This window comes from Trichosurus vulpecula, chromosome 3 (assembly GCF_011100635.1).
Source record: "Trichosurus vulpecula isolate mTriVul1 chromosome 3, mTriVul1.pri, whole genome shotgun sequence".
In the NCBI taxonomy this organism is placed as follows: domain Eukaryota; kingdom Metazoa; phylum Chordata; class Mammalia; order Diprotodontia; family Phalangeridae; genus Trichosurus; species Trichosurus vulpecula.
In genome coordinates, this window is record NC_050575.1 from 389,888,924 (window position 1) to 389,913,479 (window position 24,556).

Here is a 24,556-nt window from a genome sequence, read left to right on the forward strand (position 1 = left end):
TCATTCAACAAATGTACCCGGCACCTAGGGAGGCAGTGTGGTATGGCTAGACTGGGATCCAGAAGACCTGGTTCAAGACCCGGTTCCACCACCTACTTGCTATATGAATTTGGGCAAGTAGTGTTACCCCTCTGTGCTTCAGTTTCCTAACTACCTTATGGAGTTATTTTGAGGAAATCTCTCTGAAAAGCACTCCAGAAACGCGAGCAGCATGAGCTAATATGGTGCTATGGGATGATCACTAGACCTGGAGTTAGGAGATGCGGATACAGATCTTACTTTGACCTATTACTACCTACATGATCTTGGCTAAGTCATTTCCTTTTCTGACCTTCAATATCCTCACTGTAAAATAGGGGGATTGAATAAGACGAGCTTTAGGGTTCATCCCGGCTCTAAATGGCACCATTTCCCAATGCAATGCCTTTCACATAGTAGAAAACAAAGGTTTGTTGAACTCACTTTTCTAAAATTCTGAGTGCTGGGGTTTCCAGATGGGTAGAGACGGAAAGTTTACCTTGATGTGGTAGTGTTGTCCAGTAGTGACAGCTGTGGCTTAAGGGGTTAGGACTACCAGGAGTCTCTTCCAAGTTCTTTAAGTAATTCCCTAATCAACAGCCTGTGCCTCAGTTTCCTCTATCTGCAACTTGATGGGAATATAGGTATTAGGAAAGAGAGTGAGAAAAAGATAGAAGAAAAGAAAGAAAGAGAGAAAAGAGAGAGGGGAGAGACAGAGAGAAAGAGCAAGACAGAAAGAGAGAGAGAGAGAGAGAGAGAGAGAGAGAGAGAGAACAGAAAAGACAGGATGGGAGGAGACAAAGAGCTCAGAAGTAAGAGGCATCCTTTCCATCTGCCTATTTTGGTTCGTGCAATGTTAGAAATGGAAGGTACCTTACTAAAAATCTAATTTTCCCCCCACCCCATTTCCCAGAGGAGGAAACTAAAGTCCAGGGGAGGAAGTGACTTGACCAGAGTTACCCAGGTAATGAGTAACAGAGGCGGGATTCAGAATCAGGTTTGAGTCATACCTAACTGATACTTAGAAAAAGTCCTGAAGTGTTCCTGAGTGGCCTATGTTCTTAGGTCAGTCCAAGCCAAGGAGAAAGAGTCCTGATGCTGACCCAGGTCAGAAAGGCAAAGAAGCCCCTCTCGTGTCTCCAAGTCTCCAGCCTCCTTTCTTTGTGCTTCCCACCCCACCCCACTCCCCACCCCCCCAAAACAAAGAAATTGATCCAAGATGAGCCTGTTAGGACACTCAGTGGAGCCTTCCGATCAGTAACCTCAAACCCCCAGGCTGCTGCAGGGCAGGCTCCGGGTTGTGATCGCCATGGTTTCTGTCTGTTTACTGCCACCCCCCTTGCAACCAGAGGTCAAACAAAACCTAGAGACTATTATGTTTCTGGAGCATATGTTGAGAATTAACTGCAACATTGTTTTCCGACTAAGGGGGAAAAATTGAAAATAAATGTATAAACCCAAGCCAGGATGCTGCTTCAGGCCTGTCTAACCCTCCCTGGGATCTAGGAGGAAATTGGAGACCTATTTGTTTAGCTTTAGCCCTGGGTCTTTGGGCCAGCTTAATGAAAGGCTGGCCTGGTGAGGAGAAAGGCAATTTGTAGATGCTAAGGCCCCTGCAGTTGGCTTCAGCTGGCACTGGGCGGCAATTTTTTTTCGCTTGTTTTCCCCTCTAACCAAATAATAATATTGGAAATGCTGACTTTCCACCCCCTCTTGCCTCCACCCCACATCATTATAAGTGTTGGAAGGGAAGACCCAGAGAGTTTCCCTGCTGTTGCTCCAGCTGTGAGGGAGCAAATAGGTCAGATCTTCCAGCTCACCCAACTCTGAGGCAAGCTGGGTGGGTCTGGCCTCCCAGCTGTGGATCTGGGCCTCCTGGCTGGGATCTGGGAGAAGTGGAGGGCTGGACGGTTGGCTCAGGTCTCCAGCTTTGATGTGGTCAAGAGCAGGTCTCTCTTGGCCGCACAGAAAAAATGACTAATGTCTCTCGGCTGCCACTTGGGGATTAGGGTGTATGTGTGCAGGGGGGATGGAGGGCCAGGGAGAAGAAAGAGGAGGGTCTTAGGCAAGGCCAGCCAGATGTGATTTAAAGGAGCTCAGCTACCATTTGGTGAAGGATTGTAAGTCTTCCCCAGCATCTGGCAAGAGGGGGAGTAGGGTTTTTTCTGGGCTGTTTGGTGACTCTGACCACAATCCCATAAGGCAGCCTCAAAAATACTCGACTGATGTTTTTGTTTCAAATTGTAAGTTTTGGTATGGGGGTTGGGAGTTACCCGACATTTGCACTGCCCTACCTTCTTTAGCAATGACATTTCCTTTCCCTCCCACTCGTTCAATGCTCCCTTCACTGAGTTCAGTCAGGGAATGAAAGGCTGGATCTGCAGCGAATATACAGAACTCTCCAGCTCAGACACAGCTTCCTAAGGAAATAAACCACCCAAGCGCCCAGCGACAGGGTGATAACAAGCAGACAGAAAAGTACCCTGCCTTTTGGGCAATTATCTATCTCCAAACACACGTGCTACCCTTAATATTAACAACAACATTTATGTAGCATTTAGTATAGCCCTGTGTTAAGTGCTTTTTAATTATCATCTCATTTAATCCTCATAATAACCCTGGGAGCTAGGTCTTGTTATTATCCCTATTTTATAGGTGAGGAAACTGAGGCATAAGTTAAGTGACTTGCTCAGGGTCACACAGCTACTAAATGTCTAAGGCCACATTTGAACTCAGATCTTCCTGACTTGAGGTCTGGAAGAACCGGACCCTCTCATTTTTATCTATCTATCTATTCACTCATTCATCTATTGGAGGGGGGAAGGCAGGGCAATTGGGGTTAAGCAACTTACCCAAGGTCACACAGCTAGTAAGTGTGTCAAGTGTCTGAGGTCAGTTTTGAACTCAGGTCCTCCTTATTCCAGGGTCAGTGCTCTACTCACTGCGCCACCTAGCTGCCCGACCGTCTCATTTTAAAGATGAAGAAATGGGTCTAAAGTGGGCAAGTACATTCTTGATCTTTACCCTCTGCCACTGCAGGTCTGGCCCCTACCTCAATTCCAGTCTGCTAATACAATACCCCATCGTCTACTACCTATGCTGAAGAAATACTGGTTGAATGACGGAATGGACAATAGACCAAAAGTCAGGAATGGCGCAGCGAATATTGCTGCTGGGGCTGGAATTAGGATGATGTGAGTTCAAATTCAGCCTCAGACACTCACTAGTTGCGTGACCCCAGGCATGCCATTTAACCAGTTTCTTCATCTGTAAAATGGGGATATTTAATAGCCCCTACATACACAGAATTGTTGTGAGGCTCAAATGAGATAATATTTGTAAAACCCTTAGCACAGTGCCTGGGCACATGGCTGACGCTAAATAAATGTTAGCTACTATTATAACTACCAGCAATACCATTAGCCATGTGACCTTCAGCAAGTCACTTAAACCTTTGTTAAATAAAGCAATTGGTCTAGGTTGGGAGTTCTTGGCTTTTTCGGTGTCCTGGACCTATGGCTCCCCTTTTCAGGGGCCACCTTTATGGTGGTTGGAACAGATTGTTTTCATCTGCCCATTCCACTGGGGGAAGTGTCCGCATGCTTGGGGTAGAGATCCCTCCAACTCTCTGACAGATTTGAGGCCTGTCAGTTACGCTGGTTTGGCCCATCTGCTGAGATGGTTTTACTAGTGGTCTCTGGGTAGGCTATAGCTTCTTGAAGCCACAGGTGAGAGTTGGGTGCCAGGTGGACACCCAAGGTGGATAAGCAGCCCTAAAAAGGGCTCGGCAAGCCCCCACGCCAGATGTGCCAGTCCTCCTGAACACCCCTGGTACCTAAAATGAAAAGGAGAGACTAGGACCTTTTTTGTGAGCCACGGGCCCCTCTGGGTGGTCTGCCAAAGCCAACAGACTTCTCAGAAAGGCATAAAATACAGAGTTATAAAGGAAATCAATTATATTGAAATCAGTTATCTAGATTTGTTTTTTTTAAGTTCATGGACTCTAGATAAAGAACCCTGGGGCTAGATAATCTCCACGTCCCCTTCCAGTTCTAAAGTCTGGCCCCAGCCACTTATTAGTGTGTGAATATGGGCAAATCATTTCACCCCTCTCTGAGCCTTGGCCTTTCCTTCTGCAAAATAGGAATAATCATCCTTGTATGGTTTGCTTCACAGGCCTGAAGGAAGGACAATGCTTTTGAAATCTCGAAGTGTTACAGAAATGTGATTTGTTTATGTTGCTATTGATAATGTATCACTACCATCTTCCCACAAGAGCCCAAGTCAAGAATTCTTGTGTTTTTCTCCTGTGCCCCCTGTCTAGATCCAAAGGAAGAGTGAGGCAGGGATCAGAAAAGCCACTCAAATTCTCTCTCCCAACCAATTAGGCCCTGAGCCCAAATCAATCTCACTTTATAATGGGTTTCAATTTTTTTATGAGCAGATGCCCAAGAGAATTTTTTTAAAGCCACAAACACTAACATTTGTATATACTGTAGATGTTTATTAATTTTTAGTACCTAGTCTTGCTCAAAAACATCTCTGTGAAAAACCAGATGACCTATATCTGAGTATTTCTACAAGTCCATTCACCTCAGTATTGTCCATTGGAGAATATAGACTCCTTTGGGGCATGAATTGAGACGCATGCTTTATTTGGAACGCTGTCTAATCCAGCTAGATAGTAGCTAGGTGGTGCAGTGGCTAGAACGTGGGGCCTGGAGTCAGGAGGACCTGAGTGCAAATCTGGCCCCAAGCACTTACTAGCTGTGTGACCATGGGCAAGTCACTTGTCTCTATTCCCTCATCTGTAAAATTATCTGGAGAAGGAAATGGCAAACCACCCGAGTATCTCTGCCAAGAAAATGCCAGATGGGGTCACGAAGAGTCAGACACGACTGAAACAAATAAATGACAACAAAACACTAAATACCCAAATGGAAAGGTCCGGGTTTGCTGACGAGAAAGCACTTAAGGTTACTGCATCATTATTAAGAAAGAGGAGGAGAAGGATAAAGAAGATCAAAGGATCTAGAGTTGGAAGGGAACTCATCCGGTCCAACCTCTGCATTTTACAGATGGGGAAACTGAGGTCCACAGACAGGAAGTGGCTTGTCAAAGGGAACTTGGGTAATAAATGGCAATGCTAGGATTCGAATCCAGTTCCTCTAACTCCAATCCAGTGTTCTTTCCACTGTAAAGTTAGATTATAAGTTCTTTGAAGTTAGATACGGTATAATTTCATCTTTGCAGCCTCAGTACCTAACACAAGGTTTTATATATAGTAGGTACCTCATAGAAACAGCACCATAATCACCAGACATATTGCTGTCGTTGTTCAGTCATGTCTGATTCTTCGTGACCCCATCTGGGGTTTTCTTGGCAAAGACATGATAGTGGTTTGCCATTTCCTTCTCCAGTTCATTTTACAGATGAGAAAATTGAAGCAGAGGTTAAATGACTTGGCCAGGGTAACCCAGCTAGTAAATGTCTGAGGCTGGATTTGAACTCAGATCCTCCTGACTCCAGGAACCAGCACTCTATCCACTGAGCCACCTAGCTGCCCATTGGACATCAGACATGTGCCTTAGGACAAATCACATCTTTAGTCACTTTAAAATGGGAATGATGATACTTACATGGCTTACTGCACTGGGTTGTTGCAGGGCAGGTATTGGGTACTTAGTAAGAAGCTAAGTGTGAAGTGGATGGAGTGAAGGATGTAGAATCAGGAAGACCCAAGCTCAAATCTTGTCTCCGATACTTGGTAGCTGCGTGACTCTGGGCAATTCACTTAACCCTTTCTAGCCTAATTCTCTTCCTCTGTCGAATGGTTGTAATGACAGCATTTACCTCCCAGGATTGTTACAAGGATCAAATGAGAGCACATATCTACAGCACTTAAGAATGCCAGCTATAATTATTATTGTAAGCCTTCCAACGGCATAGAAACTAGTAGCAATCACAATAAGTGGTTTTAAAAACTGAACGAGGGCAGAGTTGTTTAGTTCATTAACAGTGACCAGCCAGTGTAAACACATGTAGGTGAACAGCATTTGAAAAAGAAGCCTATGTTTCATGGAGGAGCTGGGTCAATGGAGTCAGAAGAAGAAGGTTCATTTCCCAGTTCTATCAGTTAGAGCCAATCACATGGGCCATCTTGGTCTAGTGGCAACAGGGCTGGGCTTGGAATGAGGAGATCTGGCTTCGAAATCTACCTTGTATTCTTACGAGCAACACTATGGGCACATGTAACCCCTATAACTCATCTACAAATGGCGCTAGTAATTCTTACACTATCTATTGCATAAAATTACTGTGAGTAATCCATTTTAAACTGTGCGGGCTGGACAAATGGCATCTATTGATATTAACAGAGAACTCATGTGTTCTTTATGATGGCTTACAGATAAGCACACTGCCTTTCTGACAATAGTCTCCAAGTATTTAGAAGGTGTTTCATTCTGGTTTACAAAAAGGTAAATCGAGGGACAAAGAGAATGGATGTGTTCTTTTTCTCCAGTTTCCCCAAAGCATCCATGAAATTCAAGTTGGCAAACATTCATAAAGTACCTACTACGTACAAGGCATTGTCCAAGGTCTAGAGATATAAAGGTGAAAGCCTCTATCTTCACAGAGCAGGTGGGAAATACATCCAATTAACAAGCATTTTTTTAAATTTGAGAGCCTACAGTGAGTTGTCTCAGTTTGTAAGTGGCTGGGTACCGAGAGCCAGGCCTTTTTTGCTCTTTTCAGGGAAGGACTGAACTTGGAAATGGGAGGTTTCAACTAATCAGTAACAGAGCTGTACTGAAGTCTGAAACTTTTGGATTCTGGGAAACCAAAGCTGCTAATTCTGTCAAAAGAAACTAAGTCCCCTTTTGATCTCCTAGGGACCCTGTTATCCTTGCCTAACATGATTTGGAAGGAACCTCAGAGGCCATCAAAGCCAGCCCCTCCCCGAACGTGACACCCTTCCTAAATGGTCTTTCCATCTCTTCTTGAAGCCCTCCAGTGAAGGGGTTAGCAACTACCATCCGAAGTAGCCTGCCCAAGTTTGGGATAGGAATAACCATTAGGTGGTTCTTTCTTATATGTACCCTAAATTGGCATCTTTGCAATTTTCTCCTCTTTGCTCTTAGTTCTGGAGCCAAGCAAAACAAGTGTCATGCCCCTTTCCCATATCAACCCTCCAGATACTTAAATACAGCTATCTGCTCCCCTCCGTCTAACCCCAGTCTTCTCCAGGCTGAACATCCCCAATTCCCTCCATGAATTCTCATTTGGCATGATCCAGATGCTGTTTGCCACCCTAGGTAGCTTTCTAGATCAATTTCCTTCCTAAAATGTAGAGCCCAGAATGGAAAGAATGGGACATGATATTCTACATGTGGTCTGGCCAGAGCCAGGGACAGCAGGACTTTTTATCACCTTCCTGGTCCTGGATGCCAGTCATTGCTCTTCAGGTAGTCGATAAGTCTGTTCAATCAAACCATGAATGCTTAGGGAGCCCACATTTCCCTTGGCATCGACTGAAGGGGTATATTCTGATTCCTGAGAATGTTTGCAGAGCTGTGGCTGGCACTTAAATGTGGATTAATGAGGTTGAACCCAATGTGCTTTTATGAGCCACCTTTGTGGCCTTGGTTAGTCACCCTCTTCAGCCTGTGTTTTCTCTTTGCTTAGCAGTGTTCCTTACACAGGCTGTCTCCTCCCCAGCTCCCTCATGCCTGGAATGCACTTCCTCCTCACCTGGGCCTCAGGACTGGTGAGTGCCCTCACCTGGTCCGCCATATCTCGGTGGGACCCAGCCAGATTCCATGTGAGTACTCCATCATTTCACCAACTGTTCTTTCCAGAGACCTTGACATGGACAACTGAACCCTTTTAGGTTGGTGTTCCCACCTGGGGGCCCTGCTATTATAATTCAAGCGACCCACTAAATGCAGTTGGGCTTCAGTTAGACCTCACTTTCCCTACTACCTTCTCTTACCTTCTCCTCTTGCTCCCCCCTCCCAAAATGAACCATAATCAGATCAGTCTTTCCATTGCTCCTGGAAAGGATGTGTCAGTCTGTTTCTCCATGGCCCCACTCACCATCCCAGTAACTTTCCAAACCAGACTATATCCCTCTCTAGCCACCATTCTCCTATATATGTTGTTTCCCTCATCAGAAAGTAAACTCCTTGAGAGCAGGGACTATTTTGTATGGTTAGTATACAGTAAGCAATTAATAAATAAATACCTTTTCATTAATTCAATGAAACTCCTGGTTTCCTTCAAGACTTAACTCAGAAGCCACCTCCTAAATGAGGTCTTTCTCTCTCTTCTCAAATGATCTTGTGTTTGTTTATCTATCTATCTATCTACACATACATACATACATACATATAGTTTTTCTCTAGTAGAATATAAACTCCCTGAAGGCAAGGACTGTTTCTTTTTTTTTTCTTTGTATTCCCAGGGTCTTACACACAGGCAGCCAGGTGGTTCAGTGGATAGAGCTCTGGACCTGAAGTCAGGAAGACCTGAATTCAAATCCTGCCTCAGATACTGATCCTGTATGAGTCACTTAACTTCTGCCTCATCTCTAATATGGGGATAATCATGGCACCTACTTCCTAGGGCTATTATGAAGATCAAATGAGATAATATTTGTAAAATGCTTTGCAAACCTTGAAATGCTGTATCAATGCTATTGTTCTGGAAAGCATTTAATAAATGTTTGTTGAATTGGATCTGTAAAACAGGAGGGTCTGACTAGATGGTTTTATAACCCTCCTCACGGCTCTAAATCCTATGAGCTCTACATATACATTGACAGATATATCACAGAGTAGGGGTGAGGGGAGCAAAGGAGTGATCCCAACAAAGTACTCTAGGAGATAGCACCCGGGAGAATCAGGAAGGGCTGGAGAATCTATTTCTTTGTTCTTCAGTGCCATATTTGAGGGCTGGAAGTGGGAGACAGCATGTGAATGTGTAATTCCCTTGAGAAATTCTCTGTTACTTAAATAGGAGCTTTGGGAAGCTTGCCTTGGGCCCCTTGGAGGGAGCCATGGGCATATTTGAAGGCCTCCTTCTAAGTTATTTACCACATCAGTATATCTATCAACCCCATGCCACAGGCACAAAGCTTCTGACCCCAGAGGACTAAAAGTCAGCACCAACAGACTGTGGCTGAGTCGAATTTTAAGGGATCCCTGAGGGGAATGGCTTGCTTGGGGAACTCCTCTCGAAGGCCTATTGGGAGCACCAGTGAATTAGTGGAGGGTTATCCTCCTCTGCCCCCTCCACAAAACTGTCCCTTGAGTGTGAGTGGGTGGGTTAGCCAACACTCCCTGTCCCCCATCAAGTATTAGAAAGGCCCTAGAATGGAAGACAGACACACCAAACAACCTACTTAACTGGGGAGGAATCGGGGAAGAGCATTAATGCTTTTTTTCTCTGTGTGGCAAGTTAGCTCTTTAAGTCATGATAGAATAAACTAGCTCTGCCTGGTCCCAGAGGGGAGAACTTGGGACTGTGAGTGGAAGTCGCTAAAGAGGCAAATTTAGGCTTTTAACAGTGAGAGCGACTCCAAAGTGGAGCAGAGCATCTCACCTTCTTTTCTAACGGAGAGGTTTCCAATCAAGACTGGATGGTCACTTTTCAGGGATGCGAAATTGTACCATAAATCCTAGAGATTATTTGTGGGTAGCTAGGTGGCACCATAGTGCCAGGCCTGGAGCCAGGAAGACTCATCTTCCTGAGTTCAAATCCAGCCTTGGACACTTTACTAGCTGGGTGACCCTGGGCAAGTCACTTCACCCCGTTTGCCTCACTTTCCTCATCTGTCAAATGATCTGGAGGAGGAAACGACAAACCACGCAAGTGTCTTTGCCAAATGGGGTCACAGAGAGTCAGACACCACTGTATAACAACAACGAAGCAATTATTTGTTGTCATTAGTATCCAGATGGCTCTGTCTGTGCTCTTAAGGAAGGACTCTACAGGTCTGAGTTATCTCAGATGCCTGGTCTCCTTTTCCATAGACATCCCCTAGTCTACAACATTGTGTGGAAATCACCCCGCCTTGCCCATGGGTCTTGACCAAACATGTATCTAGATTTCTGTTCTTTCAACACTGCAGTTGGAGAGGAAGAGGGCTCAGGCAGCGAGGCAGAGAGGGAGCTTGTGCTCAACATATGTTACCCCTTAACTTTTTGGCAGGGGATCAGGACTGGTTTATGAAGACGCAGATGTAGAAGAATGGGGTGGTGGCACTTTCTAAATCTTCCCCATTTAGCTTCTCCACAGAGCTGGAAAGGACCTCAGAGCTCACCTTGTCCAAACTCTTCATTTAATGGAAGAGAAGATGAATGCCCCAAGCTATGGAGAGTTTGCCCAAGGCTGGATAAAGAGGCAAGTAGCTGATCTGGGTTTCAAACCTACATCCTTTAACTGCACATTCAGTGCTCTGGGCCCTGCAAAGAATCACTCACTTATCTAGGGTCCTACAAAGTACCTCCTTCAAAATAACTCTGTGAGGTAAAGAGCATGAACAGCATCATAAATCACCCCCATTTTACAGATGAGGGAACTGAGGCTCTAAGAGCTTAAGTGGTTTGCTCAGAGTTACCCTTGCCTGTGCCTGGCACATAGTAGGTGCTTAACAAATGCTTATTGACTTGATTCAAATCCAGGTCTCCTGATTCCAAAGCCAGTGCTTTTCCCACTATAAACTCCAGCTGTCTCCTGGCTGCATAATTACCAACCCACCCATCAGCTCCAATTAATTCACAGTTATTGTTTCCATTGACTTTAACTTCTTCTGTGGAGGATTCCCAAATCTTTATGTGCAGCCCTAATCACTCTCCTGAGCTCCAGCGGACTGCCCACCTGCTGGATGTCTCCAACTTAACCTGTCCAAGATGGAGCTTCTGTTTGCCCCAAACCTATCCCTCTTCCAAAGTTGCCCACTTCTGTTGATGGCATCACCACCTGTTCAACCTCACAGTCATCCCTGCAGCTTCTGGCTCCCTCAATCCCCATATCTAATCAGCTGCCAAGTCATATCTAGCCTACATCCACATCTATTGCATCTGCCCCTTTCTTGCCACTCACACAGCCTCTGCCCTACTTTGGGCCCTCATTATCCCTCATCTGGATTATTGCAATCGCCTCCTAATTCATCCCCTACTTCCCATATTTCCCTTCTCCAACCCACTCTCTGTTGGGGTAGATGATATTGTCAATTTTGTATATTGTGCATATCAGTTTATCAATTAAAACCAACAACTCAAAGGTGCCAATGATGCCTCATTGCTTCTGAGATTAAAAAAAAAAGATACACACTCATCAGCCTGGCATTTAAAGCCTTCTACAGTCTGGTTCCACATTATTCCCCTTCATGCTCTTTCCATTCCGGGCAAACTGGACTGTTCTATATCACCTGTCCAGAACATTCCATCTCTGATCTTTGGGCCTTTGCATGGTGCGTCCCCCATATCTGGAATGCTTTCCCTCTGTATTTCTGCCTTATAGAATGGCCCATTTCCTTCAAAGAGCAGCTCAGGTGAAGTCTGTCCTGATCTCTCCCGGCTATTAGTTTGTGTGTTAGTTCTCCCTGTGTCTCTGTCTCTGTCTCTGTCTCTCTGTCTCTCTCTCTCTCTCTCTCTCTCTCTCTCATTACTTTGTATTTTTTACCTGTGTCCCACCCATGAGAAAAGGTAAGCGCCACAAAGCCAAGAATTGTTTGCTTTTTCTCTTTGTAATTCTAGCACCTAACACTGAGCATTACGCATAGTAGGTATTTAATAAATACCTGCTTAATTGACTTGAATTCAGGCTCTCAAAGCTCATCTCATTGGATACTCCACCAAACGCAGTGGAAAGGTGCAGAGCCCAGGTGGATGCTACAGTAATGATGTTGGACAGCCAACACGTCCAATGTAGACTGGAATGGAGGAGGATCCCAATGGAAGCCATAAAGGGCCATGTAATGAAGTGAGGGCTAGTGTTTACTCATGTGTCTCGAAGAAAGTATCATGGGATTTCTAAAGCTTGTAAATGTTCAGAATCAAAGCTTGGTATCTCATTGAAAAGACAATACTTTTTTGTAGGACAACTATTTGTTGCTGGAAGGGAGGGTGGAGGCATTGCCTCGGAAATTAGAACTTATGACATTTTCACATTTAGAAGCAAGGGATTCGAGATTGGGTAGAGATTTATCCAAGGATATTAACTAGGACTATATCAGATAAAAGGGAGCCAGTCAACAAAATTTACTGACCTAGGTTTGAATTATATTACTCTGTGTGACCTTGGGAAAGTTGGTTCACCTTTTGGGGCCAATCAGTCAGCCAACAAATATTTATTAAGTATATATACTATGTGGCAGGCACTGTGCTAAGTGCTAGTGATACACAGAAAGGCAAAAAACAGAGTCCCTGCTCTCAAGGAGCTCAATCTAAAGGGGGAGACAAGATGCGGGAAAGACTTATTACGCACAAGATATACTCAGGATAAATTTGTTCTCGGTTTCTTAATCTATAAAATTAAAGGGTTGGTTTTGGATAATCTATAACTCCCACAGTTCTAAGTCCTATGATCCAATAAGAATATAGAATACAGAATGTTAGAACTGGGCTATGTAGTCCAATCTCTTCATCTCATAGATGAATAAACTGAGTCACAGAGAAGAGACGTGATTTATTGGCATTACATTAATGGTAGAGTTCTTATCTCTCCCTACTCCAACCCATCCTTTCTTCAGCCGCCTAAGTGATTTTTCTAAAGCACTTGATGGACCACATTACTCCAATCCTCAATAAACTCCCATGGCTCCTAATTACCACCAGGATCAAATATAAAGTCCTCTGCTAGGTATGTAAAACCTTTCACAACCCGGTCCCTTCCTACCCTTCTAGTCTTCTGACACTTTACCTCTGCCATGACCTCTACGATTCAGCCCCACTGGCCTCTATCTTCCTTACACTGAACACCCCATCCTCACATGCCTTTGCCCTGACTGTCCCTTGTGACTGGAATACTCTGCCCCTTCACCTCTGCCTCCTAGCTTCCCTGGCTTTCTTCAATGATCAGTTCAAAGCCCACCTTCTGTGGGAGGCTTTTTGTGGTCCATTTCACTCCCTAACCCCTTCCCTCTGACACTACTTTCCATCTGCTCTGTATAGATCTTATGTATACGCAGTTACTCGGAATGTTTGCTTCTCGAGGGGAGGGACCATGTTTTCCCCTCTCTTGGTATTGCCAGTCCTTCACACAGTGTCTGACAACATAGTAAGCACCTAGTAAGAGCTAATGACAAAAATGAGCATTTCTATAGCTTAAGGTTTGTAAAGCACTTTATAAATATTTCTTATTTTATCCTCATAACTCTGGGGGAGTGGTATTACTATCCGTATTTTATAGATGAAGAGGTCAAGTGACTGTCCAGAATCACACAGCTAATAAATATCTAAGGAAGAATTTGAACTCAAATCTTCCTGGGTCTGGTGATCATACACTGTGCCACCTAGCTATGGCACTTAGTATTTGTCGACTGATTAATCAATAGACCAGAACCTGGGGTTTCTGACTCCTTGTTTTGGAGGCAGGAGGCCTAGGGTTGAGTCCTGGTTTCTATACTTACTAGCCACATGACCTTGGATAAGAATCTCAGTTTCCTCATCTGTAAAACGGAAATACTGTGCTCATTACTTACCTGATCTAGTTACCCTGAGGAAATGGGAGTCAAAGGTCCTGCACTGTATGTGACTTCTAAAGGGGTAGACTGAGGTAAAGCCAGAAGTAAATTCTTAATGCCAGAGAAGGAAATGGCAAACCACTCCACTATCTTTGCCAAGAAAACCCCAAATGGAGTCACAGAGTAGGACTGAATGACAAAGAACTTCCTAATACCTACAAGACAGGAATTGTGACTTGGGGCCCTAGGGTCTACAGGCAGATCATTTGCTACCAGGGTTCACCTAATTCCCTGGCTTCAGTTTCTCCATCTGTGAAATGGGAATATCCTGGCATACGGTCAGAACAAAAGAAAAAAAAAGTGCCATCAATTTGCTTTGAGTTCTTCTTCAAAGCCAAGGGCTGTGTGCATCCTACACAAGGTGTTTTGAAATGAGTCATGTAGCCTTTACTCATTGCTGGGGAGTTTGGGCTTTGCCCTGAGGGTGGCTTCTGATTGCTCCCACCCTCAGTCATGGCAGCATCTGGGAACGTTTACCGTTCCCTCCTCTTTCCAGGCATGTCAAAGAGAAGCTGCTTTTGCTCCACTTTAATCTGGTCAAAGACGCAGAACTCACTGTTAACAGTGACTGTGAAGGCCTCCTCGATGGGAGCTTTCTTCTCTGCTGCCCCAATGCCCACCTTCTGAGCTGTCCCTTTCCAGGCAGCCTGCTGATTGGGCAGAACCCTCTGAACCAGCCTGTTGGGGTCTAAGTGATGTGCTTAAAGTAGAATGGGGAACGAGTCAAAACCTCCCGAGCCCAGGCTGTAGGGCTGGGGGCAGGGACCAAAGCATCATTTTCCTCCTTATGGCAGAAATGTCATCTTTGTTTTCTTTCTCAGCGACATCTGGCTCCCCGTGAAATCCCACAAATTCTAAAAAGCAGAAGTCTTCACTTCTGTGTTAATGTTACAGGAAACACAGGGAGAGTCCCCAAAGCCCTTCCTTACAAGCCAGGCTGCTGTGTCCAGGGGCCAAGGTTCAGTCAGCCCCCCCTCCTCTGGGACAAGTCATTCCCAGAGCAGCGAATTCAGAAGTGGAAGCCATGAACAAATTATTTATTATTTTAAGCAAAATAAGTTTCCATTTCAAATAGCAGGGCTGTGGGAACTGAAGCTTCTCCAAGGTTGCTGTTACCAGGGCTACTTCAATTCCAGGCTTCTGGCTGAACGTATACAAAACTGTGGCTTTGTCCTGTTGGTTAGGGAAGACCCCTCAACCCCAAACCTTAGAGTTAACATGAGGGTTAAGGCTTGGGGAAGGGGGAGACTGAGGCTTCATATCTGAGCCACGTTTCCATTAGGGGTCCAATGTCCCTTCTCTACAGACAATATGGCTTCTGTTCGTGCTTTAAGGTTTTCATAAAATCAGAGATCCAGACAAGGCTGGAAGGGACCTCAGATGCCTCCCTCCCCCATTTTACAGATCGGGAAACTGAGGCACATGTGGTGAAGCATCTTGCCTGAAATCACTGGGGCATTTAAGGTCAGAGGTGGGATTTGAACCTGGGTCCTCCCTCTGACTTTAGAGCCAGTGCAGGACAAGTGTTACTATTTACCTTTTATGGACGAGGAAATGAGGGGCCATCCAAGTTAAGTGATTTTACCCCCAATCACTAGGGTAGTATGTGGGATGAATCAGAACCAGAACTCAGCTCTTCTAATTCCCTAGGCGTGCTTTTTGCATTGTGTTCACTTGTCTCACTGGGGAGACTGGCATTCTGGGAAGCACTTATAAAGTACTTTGTTATAGTGATGATGACAGCTAGCACATACATAACACCTACTATGTGCTAAGCACTGTGTAAGCACTTTATAATTATTATATCATTTGATCTTTACAACACTTCTGGCAGGAAGGCGCTGTTATCTGCATTTGACAGATGAGACAATTGAAGCAACCAAAGGTTAAGTGACTTGCCCAGGGTCACACAGCCAATAAATCTCTAAGGCTGGATTTGAACTCAGGTCTCCCTGACTCCTCATTGCTCTAACCACTGTACCACTTATCTTCCACCTCTCCCATTAGACTGTGAGCTCCTTGAAGGTAGGAACTGGAGTCGTTTTGGAGTTTCTGTGAGGCTTTTTTCATATCCCCAGTAATAATAATAATCATAGGGAACTGCTAAGTGCTTTACAAATTATTATCTCATTTGATCCTGATAACAACCCTGTGAGGTAGGTGCTTATTATTCCATTTTATGGATGAGGAAACTGAGGCAACTTGCCCTGGGTCACATAGCCAATAAGTGTCTGAGGCTGGATTTGAACTCAGTTCTTCCTGACTCCATCCACTGTGCTATCTCACTGGGCCGGGCTTTGCACCATGATTGGCACATGGTAACAGCTCAATAAACGTTAGTTGATACGGGCTGACTGACCGGACAGCTTGGCAATGTAAATGATATGTTGTCCCTGCATTCTTCCCTAACTGAAATTCGACCTACCCTTTCCAGCCCTTCCCCAAGGCTGTCCCCAGTAATCTCTCCCAGGGTGACAGCTGTCCTCCTGTGACCTCCTGCAGCCCAGTAGTTTGCCCCTCTTAAGCACGACTGTGTATTGATATGGTTCCATTGAGATCTGATGAAGGATTTATCTCAATGATTTGGAAAGGCTTAGGAACTCCAATCACCATAATAACCAAACAGGACTCCAGAAGCCCAATCTTGAAACAAGCAAGCCACTTTCTAACAGAGGTGATGGACTCCGCCTGCAGAATGTATTTTGGGGACTTGACCAAGGTGGGAATTTGTTTTGCTTGACTATACATGTTTGATACATGGGTTTCATGCTACCACTCACCACGGAAGGGAAAGAAGTAAATTTTTGTTCATGAAAAAAATTAATTTCATTTAAAAAAAGGAGTCTTTGTCTCATTCTCCTATTAGTCACTAAACTCCACAAGTGCAGAGGCTAGACTGGATTATCTCAATTTTTTATCCTCCTAGCACCTAGCACAATGCCAGGCACACAAGATAAATGTCTGTTGACTGACTGAAAAGGGTTTATTGAACCAGAAAAAAAATAAAAGTGGAGCTATACCTGTTCTGCAGCTGGACCTGCTTTTCATTAACCACCCTCTCTGAACAGCCACTCACTGTACAAGCAGGACTCAGCCCAGCAAATCATTTAATATTAAAATCGGCTCTTACTATCAAGTATTGGTCAGTGGTTCAAGGACTCCCCAATTGTGTGGTCCACTCTAGAGAAGGTGTCATATCACCACCTTGGCACAGAGTGAGGACTGCTGAAGCCCAAGACAATTCTTTGGGAGACTGATACCACACGGTCAACCTACTTAGAGGTCAGGTTCTGACAAACAGTTGAACTTGACCGAAGGGAGGATTTTTCAAGTTCCCTTTTGGATGTTCTAAAAGACAAGCAACAGCATTTCCCCAGGAATTTCTAGCCAAGAAATAAATCGAAAGTGCATTTTCTTAACCATTCCTCTGGAAGGTAGGGTTATGGCAAAGACTCTTAATACCCCAGCACCCTCTTACCTTTCTAGTCTTCTTAACCCTTTATTCCCCTCTACTCACTCTCAGATCCAGTAGCACTGGCTTCCTTCCAGACTCAATTCAAATCCCACCTGCTGCAGGAGACCTGTCCTAGTCTCCTCTGCTCCTCAGTGAGGTCATACAGTGGATAGACCACTGAGCTGGGAACCAAGAAGACTCATCTTCCTGAGTTCAAATCTGGCCTAAGACACTTACTAGCTGTGTGACCCTGGGCAAGCCACTTTACCCTGTCTGCCTCACTTTCCTCATCTGTAAAATGGAGAAGGAAATGGCAAACCTCTGTAGTACCTTTGCCAAGAAAACCCCAAATGGGGTCATGGAGAGTTGTATGTGACTCAACAACAACAGTGACCCTTTTGGGTCTAACTCCTATGAGTCCATCAGTTTAACATTGAACTAGGGCAAATTTGAGAATAGAAATAGGTTCTATGAAGAAAGCTTGATTTTTTTCCAATGATTTCCAACATTCTCTATACTTAAAAAGTGCAATGTCCTCCATAAGAAATGCTTTCACAACCTCAGCACAATGGGACTGCTTGGCAGCCCTGCAATGGAGGTGGGGAGAAGGCTGACTGGCTACCTGGGGTGTGTCTGAAGGCTTCCTTAAGGTGCTCTAGAGGTCCCAGCTATTATCAGCATTATTATTTTGTTCTGTGTTAGGGAAATGATATTACTTTATCCAACTCTGTTGATCTGATTCTGAAACAGATTTATCTGATTTCATTACAAACTATGCTGTAAAAGAATTCTCCATCACAAAAATTCAGCTTTCCCATTTCTTCTCCAATCCCTACAAGATCATAAACTCCTTGAGAGCAGGGGCCATGCTTTTTATCTTTGCTTCTCCCCTAGGATTTAGCACAACTTTTTCTATGTACTAGGTGCTTAATAAATGTCCCTTAAGATGTAGGCAGTTGGATTTTCTTCCTTCCACTCTTCTAATGGCAAAATAGCCATATATCTTGGCTATAGCTGACTAGAGGCTTGGTGACATATCCTCTTGCTTGAGGTAGGGGAAAGAATATTGAATTAGAAATCAGGACACCTGGGTTCTCTGGTTCAGGACCTTCAGGTGACTCTCTGCGTGGTGTTGGCCAAGTTACTTCCCCTGTCCAGTCTGAGTTTCCACATCCGTAAAATGTAGGACTTGAATAATAACTAAGGCTGGGCTTTAAGGCTTACAAAACACATTCCTTATAGCCACACGCTGGAGGTGGGGAGGACCAGGGAGTTTAATTCAACTGACACAATGATCGAGAACCCTACTACATTATCCAGTACGTGAAAAGTAGTCATGCAAGCTGTGCTCGAGGATGTCCGAAGTGGAAGGCAGGGAAAGTAGGGAAGGAATTATTATTTTCCATTTTTCAGACAAGGAAACTGAGGCTCACTCTGAACTTGAGTGACTTACCCCTGGTCTTTACAACTCACAGTTTATCGGAGCCAGGATCTGAACCCAAGCCCATATCCAGCATTCTTCCAACAACATGATACTAGTTTAGTCTACCTGGAGCAGGGATGGGGAACCTGCAGCCTCGAGGCCATGTGTGTCCCTCTAGGTCCTGAAATGTGGTCCCTTGACTGGCCAAACTTCACAGAACAGATACTCTGAATAAAAGGATTTGTTCTATAAAACTTGGACTTGGTCAAAAGGCCGCACCCGAGGACCTAGAAGGTCACACATGGTCTTGAGACCACAAGTTCCCCACCCTGATAGAGTATTTGGAAAGTCCCTGCTAGCTCTAATTTTCCATGGTTTTCTAGTCTATGGAGAAGCATTTGTGATGAAGACAGTCTTGTTGTCTTCAGCCTTGGAGGTGAAGTGGGGTTTAGAGGGATCAGCCAGGTGAAGGCAAGGTAAGTGAAGCCATTCGCCCAGTGCTCCCACCTTTGACTTTTGGGGGTGCCAAAGACCAAGCCTGGGCCAAAAACATCACCTGGTATAGCAGAGGGAGTATATCCACTTTTTCTTTCTTGAACTTGGGACATTAACCAATCAACAGCACTAACCAGTTATAACACTTCCTTCTGTAATGTGTCAATATCTAATCCCTCAAAATGGTGTCATGCCATTTTCCAAATAGTACAAAGAGCTTTTCTTGATATGATCTCATGCATTCTTGCAACACACTGGAGGTGGGGAGGATCAGGGAGTTTAATTCAACTGACACAATGATTGAGAACCCTACTACATTATCCAGTACACAAAAAGTGGTCATACAAGCTCTGCTCGAAGGTCTCCAAAGTGGAAGAAGCCACTAGTTCCCAAGGCCGCCCATCCTATTGTGGAATAGCGCTCCCTGTTAGGAAGTTCTTCTTGACATCAAGGATTGACTTGGCTATTTGTAACTCCTAGCCACTGTTCTTGGTGTTCTGCTCTTTGGGGCCAGCCAGAACGAGTCTAACCTTTTTTCCTCTGTAGGATCACTCCTCAAATACTCAAAGCCAATTATATAAGAAAGGAAAAGAGCAAATATTTCTAGAGGGCCTACTATGTGCTGGGCACTGTGCTAAATGTTTTTCCAAACATTATCTCATTTGATCATCTCAAGTGTTGACCTCATGAGAACCCTGTGAGGTAGGTGCTATCAGTCTCATTTTATAGCTAAGGAAACGGAGGCAGCCAAAAGTTAAGTGCCTTGTGCAGGATCACCCAGCTACTAAGTGTCTGAGGCCTAATTTGAACCCAGGTCTTGGTTGCAGGTCTTCTCTTTTTGAGGCTAAAAATCCCCAGGTCCTTCACCTGACGCTCATATGACTCAAGACTCTTTATCAGCCGAGTTGTTTTTTTTTTTTTTTCTGGAGGCTCTCAAGCTTACATATCTGGGTAAATTTGTTCCTCCCTGCTTCAACGGAATGTAAGTTCTTCAAGGGTCTTTGTTGTGTGTGTGTGTGTGTGTGTGTGTGTGTGTCCCATAGAAGGTACATAAAACATGCTTTCTGGTTCACTGATTGCTTAACAAATGATTGGCCCCAAGTAGAAAACAAACCAGTAACAATCCCAAGACTAGAAGGAGGGCTTCACAAATCCTCCACTCTGAGCTCTGATGGAGCAGATGAGCTGCCCTGGTTGAAAGAGCAAAGCATCCTGAGGAAGATGAGTGAGGCAGCCATAAGCCAGGGGCTGCAGCCCTGGCAACCCCAGGAGCCATAGCTACTGAAGACCTGGAAAAGAAAGCTGCCACCCCCAAAGTCCTGACCTTGTCAAATGGTTCAACATCAGTGACAGAGAGAATCTGATCAATGGAAATGACATTGAAAAAGACGTGTTAACATCTGCTTGGCATAAGGACCACGGGGCCTTGCTGTTTGCCTTGCTGTGGCAACCTCCTAGATGTGTTATTCCCTCTATGAGGATATGGGCTCCTTGGGAACAGGGACTGCCTTACCCTTCTATTTGAATCCTTAGTGCTTAGCATGTAGTAATAAGCATTAAGTTCTTGAAAATACTTTTTTTGGGTGTTGCAGTGGATAGAGCACTAGCCCTAGAGTCAGAAGGACCTGAGTTCAAATATGACCTCAGACACTTGATGCTTAATAGCTGTGTGCCCTTGGGCAAGTCACTTAACACTGATTGCCTCACCAAAATAAAATGCTTTTTTTTTTTCATTTATTCCCTCAGTCCCTCCTCTAGGACTTTAGTTTCCTTCTTTGTAAAGTAAGAGAGTTGGGCCAGATGAGCTCCAAGATGTATAGCTCTAACCATTCTATGATGTTGCTAAATAGTAACAACTCTTATTTCTATCACAGAGCCACAAAAGTGAAAGAGACCCCCAGAGTTCTCAACTATGACACACCTGACCAAGAATCTCCTCAATACCACTCTCAAGCAAGTTGTCCCCAAGCCTTTGACTGGACGAGCTCTAGTAAAGGAGAAACCACTACACTTTAAGGTTTCCAAAGCGCCTCCTTCGTGATAACCTTGTGGGGTACATAGTGAGATATCATTTATCCCATTTTACAGATCATAAACAAGGCTCAGGTGAAATGCTTTATAGACGGTCTTAAAGCTAGTAAGAGTCGGAGCCAGGATTCGAAATCAGAATTACAGCATGCTGCCTCTTTATAGAATGGGAAGGTCCCTGGACAAGAACAAAGTACTAAATAGAAGGCAGTTAAGCATTTATCAAATGGTTACCATGCACCAGGTAATGGGTATGCAGTTCTATAGATGAAAACAAAGAGTTGTCTCCTTGTCTTCTTCCTCAATCCACAGCCCTCCCTGCCAAGGACAGAGCATCAGCCCTGGAAGGCTGGCTGCCCAGCTTCGGCTGCCTCTCTCCAAAAGGCCGGCCAAAGATAGGAAGAGGGTAGGTGACCAAGGCTGGCAGCAACAGCTCCAGATCGTCGCGTAGGAAGGAAAATGAATTTCTTCCAGTCATGCAGAAATGAAAATATGTGAAGCCAAATGAAAGATATTTCCTGGAGGTGGTAACCCAATTATGCAAATAACTCAGGAGCTGAGTAAGATGTTCGAGGGGGCTGTGCTCCAGGGAGGCAGCCCTAGGCTGTCTTCCTCAGTCCCACCTGCCTGGCTGGCTCTCCCACCATCTGCACAGAATCCAACTGGTCACCCTCTTGGGCTTGGGCTGCTGCAGCCTGACATGGCTGAGTTTCTCTTGCAATGTGACCATACTCTGAAGCTCCAGGTAACTCACATAATCTTCTTTCCTTCCTTTCTTTTTTTTTTTTTAATCACATGATAGATGAAGGAGCATCCCATGAGATTGATTTCTCCAGTAAATTGGTTCTAATGTCATATCCTCTCTCTCCCTCCCTGTTGCTGTCTGTCATCATCTCTCTCCCTCTGTTTGTTCAGACTTTGCACATCTGTTACTAACCTAGGTATTACTCTAAGAATTTATTTTTCCCTTCATTTTAAATTTATTGGGTGTAATGGAGTGGCAACTTTTCAACCGTCCAGCTCAAAATAATGTAGTTTAGACATGGTTTCAGAGACGGCCCAGAACAAAACTCTTACTGCAAATAGCTTTTCTTAGGCAGCCAGCTTTGATATTTTATTGGACCAAACAGAGTTATTCCCGTCTCCACCATGGAAGGGGAAGGAAGGGCTGGAGGAAGGGGGTGGGGAGTGGTAAATGACACATCATGGAGTGGATCCAAAGCTTTTACATCCTCTTGTGGCCTTTCACTGCGTCATCTTTCCAAAAAGTTGCCCGATAACTGTTGACAGGCACTTCCTGGTCTTTTTCTCATCTTGAAAAGGATGCCACAGGCTGGCAGCAATCTGAAGAATCTAGGAGACTCAAATCTCTTAAAATCAAGACCAAACTACCTCTTTTGTGGTCAGAGTTTTAAACAAGATTATAATAAGCTATTTAAACTTTGTGCCAATCATATACCCAGGGACTGACCAATTTCATTTGCCTCTGTTCTTGAGGAGACTTGGCCATATCTGCAGGCTCCTGTTTCTATGTCCAGGGGAGGGAACACACCCCTGGATTAACATCAGGAAGGCCATAGGGTGGGGTGGTGGGGCCTGCCCTTAGGTCAGTTATTCAGTCTGGATGGCCTTCTCTCTGCTGTTCCCCCTCAAAACAAACAAATAATTTCCAAAGAAAACCTCTATTTTAAAACATTTCTTGTGTTTAACTGAACCCTGACCATCTGACATGAGAAATCAGGCCTCTTCCCTCTATACCTCCTCCCGGTGGTCTGACAGGTGAAGACTTCAGTTTGGGGGTGTCACCTCTATTTAAGAAAGCCTGTACTACATTTAAGCCCCAGCGTGCTCAAAGCCTGCCCAACCAGCCACCAGCCTTCCCTATGCCTTCTGCTCTGTGAAGGGCTGTCTGGGGCTGGATTCCCAACCATCTGTCCCGAGTCTGCTCAGACTTCCCTCAACATGGCTCCCACAACCCCCAATCCTGAGCCTGAGCCCTCCACAAATAGAGGTTTACCAAAGTAAATTCATCAGCCCAATGACGCTGGGGATACTCCCCCCAAACCCGAAGCAGCACCCAAATTGAGTCACCAGGAGGTACCACTCTCCCCACCTGTGAGGGCTACGAGCCTCTCATGGGCTCTTTTAAAGCTGCCCATCAACTGGTACCCTTCAGAATGATGCAGGATCAGGCCCAGGCCTGGGCCTCCACTTCCCCAGCCAGTGGGAATTATTTCCTCATCCTGACCAGGGGAAGTCCTATTTGAAGGGCTGGCCAAGAAGCCAGCTCCCAGTGTCAGTGGCCCAATGGCCTAAAATCAGAGAAGGGCCAGGGCTAAGATGGCTAGCTACTCTACCCAGCAACCTGCAGCCCAGCTCCTCTCCCTGCCCACTGTACTCCATGGTCTTCCTTATGCAGGGTGAGGGGAAGAGAGCATCTTTGTTAGGCTGGACAAGCATCCTTCCCAGCCATCCCCTTCAGCACCTCCCTCTCCCATGGTCGCCCCCCCCCAAAAAAGGTTTCTGCCAGCTGAAGTTTGAAGGCAAGCAGCCTTCTCCTGGCAGTCAGCAGCCCCCAGCTCAGCCAGGCCGCCCCACACTTCTGCGAGGAGAGGGGGAGACAAGGGATGTCCCCACACATTGCCAGGGAAACAAAAAGTTTACAAACTCTCAGACTGGGGGAGGTGGTGGAGGAGGGAGATCTAGTTGGTAAGGCTGCCCACCTCCCCCCGCCCCATCCCCAGCAATGGCATCTGAAGGGGCTGGGGGGGGGCGCAATATGGCCAGAGAGCAGCCCTGCTGGGCAGGGCAGCCCCTATATTCCCGGTGGGGATGCAAGAAAGCAAAGACTGGAGATGGGGGGTTGGGGAAGAAGATGATGACTTACTGTCCTGAGGTCGGGCGGAGACGCGAGGTAACTTCACAATCACAACCAGGAATCCAGAAGTGGCTTTTCTTTTTTCCTTAACTTATTTGCAATTGTCGTGAACAAAAAAAAAAAAAAGGAAGGGGGCTCAATCCTCAGGGTGCAGGGGCGGGTGGAGGTGGGGAGAGTGCTGAAATCTCCAGTCTTTTCTCCTCACCACCCTGGGAAGCTTCGGGTTCGGGAAAACCGCAGGTCCGAGGCTGGGAGAGCAGACGCCGCTGCTCGTCCCATACTCCGGTGGCCCGGCCCCTTCGCGCTCCTCCCGGCTGGGCCCGGCACGGCCCAGCCCAGCTCGGTCTGTCCAGCTCCCAAGGCGAAGGACCCGGGTGGGCCGGCCGGTTCCTTCCTGCAGGATCCCCACCCGCTCCGGCCAGCCCTGTCTTGGGGTTCTCCAACAAATGCGCGCCCTTCCCCTTTTCAAGGGGAAAAAAGTGTATACAAAAGATTTTCAAATAAAATCGA

The 24,556-nt window shown here is 45.5% G+C and overlaps 1 protein-coding gene across 2 annotated transcripts in view; it reads right to left on the bottom strand.

Moving 5' to 3' along the window:
• CBFA2T3 (CBFA2/RUNX1 partner transcriptional co-repressor 3) overlaps positions 1-24,176 on the bottom strand; it is a 118,238-nt gene extending 94,062 nt beyond the window's left edge. For both annotated transcript variants that reach the window (XM_036752962.1, XM_036752963.1), the window contains exon 1: positions 24,056-24,176. The gene's annotated coding sequence lies outside the window, so the exon portion shown is untranslated. The remainder of the gene's footprint in view (positions 1-24,055) is intronic.
• Between the last annotated feature and the right edge of the window lie 380 nt (positions 24,177-24,556).